General features: G+C 38.8%; 1 protein-coding gene and 1 non-coding gene across 2 annotated transcripts in view; one reads left to right on the top strand and one right to left on the bottom strand.

Annotated features, from left to right (window-relative positions):
• The window catches only part of ADCY8 (adenylate cyclase 8), a 266226-nt gene that overhangs the window by 192103 nt on the left and 68123 nt on the right, over positions 1–6000 (top strand). The gene's annotated exons all lie outside the window — the stretch shown is intronic.
• Positions 3462–3567, bottom strand: LOC117803929. The gene has a single exon (XR_004628044.1). It is a non-coding gene; the product is annotated as a U6 spliceosomal RNA (small nuclear RNA).

Below are 6000 nucleotides of genomic sequence, written 5' to 3'. Positions count from 1 at the left end.
AAAAAAAAAAAAAGTTTTAATGCTTTGTTTCTCTTTGCTGTTTGCCCTCAACTCCAAACACTGGGAAAACTTAACTCTTCCAGAAGTGCAGCTTTGCTGTGAAGTAATTTATTCTCCTTCTTCTTCTTTTTTTAATTACAGTATTCTCAAATGAGGGATGAAGTATTCAAGTCAAACTTGGTCTGTGCATTTATCGTTCTTCTCTTTATCACGGCGATACAAAGTTTGCTTCCTTCCTCAAGGTAAATACGAAAGGACAAAATTTTCAGGTGAAATATCTTTGTGAGTTGATGGTCCCGCACCTGGAGCCAGCCAGCTGACCTTTCCAAGGGATCAGAATTTAAAATAATGGGATCCAGGATCCGCACCAAAATGTTTGACAAAATTGGTGTCCACTCTGGTTGTCTCACTCTGCGTCCTCTCACTGCTCTGCCATGGCAGTAGTCTTTCTCACCATCTTAATAACACAAGAACCGAAATCAAAATAGGCTCCCCTCTTATTTGACACTGCACCCATGAATGCAGCAAATAAGTATTAGACCTCTACCATCACGGCCTTGTTTCTCTGTTAATCACCTTTTGGTGTTCATAGATACAGCACCATAGCTTCCTGGGCCAGCAAAATCGGCCCTTTAATAATAACACCTATATGTGGCCAGTCACTGTTCCAAATACTTTCCATGCAGTAACTCATGAAATCGTCATGGCAACCCTATGAGGTAGGTACTACTAGATCCCCGTTTTTATTTATTTTTTTTTTAAAGATTTTATTTATTTATTCAACAGAGATAGAGACAGCTAGCGAGAGAGGGAACACAAGCAGGGGAAGTGGGAGAGGAAGAAGCAGGCTCATAGCAGAGGAGCCTGATGTGGGGCTCGATCCCATAATGCCGGGATCACGCCCTGAGCTGAAGGCAGACGCTCAACCGCTGTGCCACCCAGGCGCCCCAAGATCCCCGTTTTTAAAGAGGAGGGAACTGAGGCCCAGAGTCATGGAATCATTTGTAGCAGGTCTCACCATTGAAAATGTGACAGCCTGCATGCAAACCTGGGAAGTCTCCCTCCGGAGTCTGGGCTCTTGACTCTATCAGACACGGATGTATAGCGTGCAGGTCGTCGGTGGCAGAGCCAGCATTTGAACTTAGATCTGGATTAGTCCAGGGGCCACGCTTTGTGCTCTTCCTGTACTTTAAGGAAGCCCCTGCATCCTTTCTCAGGTAAAGTACCTTTTCCTTAAACTTACCGTGAATTTTCCCCTTTTGTGGTATCCACACATATCTGTTAAATGTCTCCTACAGTCTAGCAATATGTCAGAACTCGATGATGGTATAATGTTGTAAGAGGAGGTCTACATCTCTAAGATGTAATTTAGCAGGAGAGAGAGAATCAGTGATGACTTCCAGTTAATAAGTACTTATTACATGAAAGTGCTAAATCCCTGGCACGGATTGCCTCAGCAAAGCCTCAAAGGCAAGCAGTAAATGAGAGAGCAGAGCACGCTGATGCCCGTTTTGTTGGTGAGGAGTTCTCCAAGGTCACATGTCTCTATAATGGCTGAGCTGGGAATTGAACCCAGAGACAGAGTCTGTGCTTTTAACGACCTACCTTTGTACCAAAATCAGCAATTCATTCTGACCAGATGGTTTAAGGAAGAGTTTGCAGGAAAGGTACTATTTTGAGCTGAGTGGGATGAGATAGAAAGAGTGAGTGGAAGGGCATTTCCAGTTTAAAGAACAGCACTGGCAAAGGCACAAGGGTGTGCACAACCTTGTGTTTGTATAGTAGTGGGCAGGTGAGAGAGTCTAGAGTAAAGGGTTTGTTTGAGGACGTGGTGGGTGCCACAGCCCAAGAAGGAGTGAGCGAGCACAGGTTCTGTGTCTCCAGTGATAAAGGGTGTTCAAGCTAAGTCACGCTCCGAGAATGGCCATGCTTGACCGTCTCTGGATTAGCAGGGATACTAGGAGAAAGAGAAAAGGGACTCCAGGGAGATGGTGGCAGAAGGCGGTGTATTTCTGAATTTTTCAAAATTCCCACATGTCTGAATAGCTAGATAGCAAAACCAAACCCTATGAGGCCTGTATTTACAACAAAAACAGGTGAGATGATAGCCCCGTAAGTTCCCAAATGGACGTGGGTGGTGACAGTCTCGCAGTAGCCCCAGGATTGGTGTGACATTAGCATCCATGTGGGAGGAAGCAGAAACAAGCAAGGAGGCGTCTGTCATGTCCGGGAACAAAAGAGTCCCAGTATAGCCAATAGATATTCACTGGGAAGTACCACAGGGCAAATTGAGAAAGCAGCTGGAAATAGGAGGGGTTTGCCCCATCCAGTATCCAGGGAGCGCAAAGGCCCACAGTAAGGCCTGAAGAGTTGGAACTGTCACACACTGGGAACCTGCCTGACCCATCACCCCGTCTCCCTCCCAGGATGGCATCTTGGAAGGATCTGTGTGGGGGGGATCAAGACGACGCACAGTAAGAACTATAGAGAAGAAGAAAAGCCAGGGTCATTGTAAAAGTGGGAAGAGAATGTAGCCATCACGCTTTTGAACACCACATGAAAGCAACTAAAGAGAGAGCTCTGTAGAGTTAAAAAAAATAAACTCTCCTAAACCACACCTATTTCTAAAAGTTCAGCAAAGTTAATTTGACACAAAAATGAGCAACAAAACATATTGGTGGCAATCCCATACCAAGCTATTCTAAGAAAAAAGAGAGGAAAAATGTAGATCAATATCCTTAAAGTCGATGAGAACACTTCAAAAAGGCCCACAATGTGTATCAAATCTTTAACCTACCACCTCAGAAGAAGTGAAGCACTTCATGGGGTTCAAGACATAAACTAACAACCTAACCTACAAGTAGAAAAACTTAGAAATTCAACAAGAGAGCACAGGAAGGAAATAAAAAGGAAAAGAAAGCTACATTTCGGAAATGAAGACCTAAGAAGAGGGAACATAGAGCGTATAAACACAGCAAATAATGCCTTAAGAGGAACAAAAGTGAAAAGGAAGAATTTTTTTTAATCAAAAAGAAGAGGAAATGGCAGAGCTCCCCTCCCTCACACCTTCCCACCACACTGACAAGAATCCAGAAAATTAAGGGTGGACTACAGCTGAAAGAAGTGCAAGACACAGACTCCTTCTGAAGAGGGGTTCTCAGGGGAGCCCAGTTCAAGAGCGGAGACAAAAACAAGGACACGAGGAATTTGAAGCCACTAGTACACCGTAGCTACTGCAAACACTAAATGTAGCCCAACTCCAAAGGAGATTTACTTAAATCCTCAGAGTAAAGATCAATTCATCTCAGTTTCTCGAACCTGATACAATGTGACCGCTTTTCAACAAAAAATTATAAGGTATGCCGGAAGGAAAGAAGAGACAAAGCAATCATTAGAATCAGACTCAGGGATGACAAAGATGCTGAAATTATCAGGAAGAGAATTTAAAATAACTATTTTTCATGTATTAAGGGTTCTTCACGAATGTGCACGTCATCCTTAAACAGAGACCATGCTAATTTTCTCTGTATCGCTCCAATTTTAGTATATGTGCTGCTGAATGAGCACAATATAGTAAGTGTTCTAATGGAAAAATTAGACACCATGCAAGAACAGATGGGCAGTATAAGTAGAGAGAAACTCTAAGAAAGAATCAAAAGAAAATGCTAGAAATAAAAACACTGCAACAGAAGTAATGAATGGGCTCATCAGTAGACTCAAGAAGGCCAAGGAAAGAATCAGGGAGCTTGAATATACATCAACAAACTCTCAGACTAAATACAAAGAAAAAAAAAATAAGTGGAAAAAAAAAACAGGTCAAAGCATTTAAGAACCCACCTTAAACATATAAACTCAAGTATGTTAAAAGTAAAGGGATGGAGAAAGATACACTATGCTAACATTAATCAAAAGAAGGCTGTAGTAACTATACTAATTTCAGTCAGAGTAAACTCAGAACAAGGAAAATTATCAGTGGTGAAGAGGACATTACATCATGATAAAAAAATCAATTCTCAAAGAAGACATAACAATCTGTATGTTATGTCTTGTATCTACCTGTGAATGTGTGTCAAAATACATGAAGTGTATGAGTGTCAAAATACCTGAATATTAAATAACGCATGGACCAAAAAAGAAATCTCAAGAGAAATTTCAAAACATTTTCACCTAAGCAACAATGAAAATAAAATTTATCAAAATTTGCACTGGGTGTTATACGCAACTAATGAATCATCGAACTTTACATTGGAAACCGGAGATGCACTGTATGGTGACTAACATAATATAAAAAAAACATTAAAATAAAAAAAATTTTGTAAGATGCAATGAAAGTGGTGTTTAGAGGGAAATTGACAGTAATCAATGCATATATTACAAGCATAAGATCTAAAATCAATAATTTAAGTTCTACCTTGGGGAACCGGAGAAAGAAAAGGAATTCAAACCTAAAACAAGTAGAAGATAAGAAATCGTATAAATTAGGGCAGAAATCGATGAATTTAGAAACAGGAAAATAATAGAAAAATCAACAAAACTGAACTCTAGTACTTTGAAAATATCAATAAAATCAATAACCCCCTGGCCACGTAAACAGAAGAGAGAGTCCGAGAGAGTGACACACACACGAATTACCAATATCATACGTGAAAGGAAGGTTTTCACTACTGATCCCCTGGACATGAAAATGTTAATAAAAGAATATATGCCCATAAATTTGATGACTGAGATGAGATAGACCAATTTATTAAATGAGACACAAACTACCCAGAGCCACACAAGAAGAAAAGGTAAACCTGAACAGCCCTGTATCAATTAAAGAAACGGAGTCAATGATTTAAAAACTGACTAAAAAAATAAAACACCAGACCTAAATGGTTTCACTGGTGAATTCTACCAATGATATATAGAAAAAAAATAATACCAGTTCTACACAACCTCTTCCAGAAATTAGAAATGGAAGGAACAGTTCCTAACTCATTTTATGGGGTCAGCATTACCCTAATACCAAAATCCAATAAAGACTTTGAAATAAAGGAAAATTACAGACCAATATCTTTCATCAACATAGATACAAAAATTCTCAAAAAATATTAGCAAATCAAATACAACAATATATGAAAATAATTATACACCATGACCAAATAGAATATATTCCAGATAGGCAAGACTTAGTCAGTATTTGAAAATCAAACAGCATAATTCACCCTATCAACAAGCTAAAGGAGAAAAATTGTATGATTACATCTGTTGACACAGAAAAAGCATTTGCTAAAATCCAATGTCCATTTGAAGTAAAAACTCTCAGAAGACTAGGACTAGAAGGGAACTTCCTTAACTTGATATACACAATCTACAGAGAAGCTATAGCTAGCATCATCCTTAGTGGTGGTAGACCAGAACTCCTCCCCTTGATATCAGAAACAAGACAAGAATGTACTATCTCACTACAACTACTTAACATCATATTACACATCCTTAGTAAAGTAAGACATCCAAAAGGAATATAAGGTATACATATGGGAAAGGAAGAAATAAAACTGGTTTATCTGCAAATGACATAACTTTCTATGTAGAAAATCCAAAAAAATCCACCAAAAAAACCCTCCTAAAACTAATGAGCAAGCTCAGAGCATACAAAGTCAATATACAAAAGTCAGTTGCTTTCCCATATAACACCAATTAAAAATTAGCATTTAAAGTTAAAGAAGCTATTTTTTAAATCGCCAAAAATTAAATACTTAGGTATAGATCTAACAACATGTGTACAGGATCTGTATACATAAAACTAAAAACCAGCAATGAAATAAGTCAAGATGAATAAATTCTATGTTCATGGATTAAAAGACTTGATATTACTAAGATGTCAGTTCTTCCCAACTGGTTCTATAGATGCAATTCAGTATCACTCAAAATCCCAGCAAGCTAGTTTGTAGATATCAAGAAACTGATGGTGAAGTTTATATGGGAACACAAAGGCTGTAGCATAACCAATAAAATACA

The sequence above is a fragment of the Ailuropoda melanoleuca genome, chromosome 9 (genome assembly GCF_002007445.2).
Source record: "Ailuropoda melanoleuca isolate Jingjing chromosome 9, ASM200744v2, whole genome shotgun sequence".
Taxonomy (NCBI): domain Eukaryota; kingdom Metazoa; phylum Chordata; class Mammalia; order Carnivora; family Ursidae; genus Ailuropoda; species Ailuropoda melanoleuca.
Note: the sequence above shows the minus strand (reverse complement) of the source record. Positions and strands in the feature narration are given on the sequence as shown.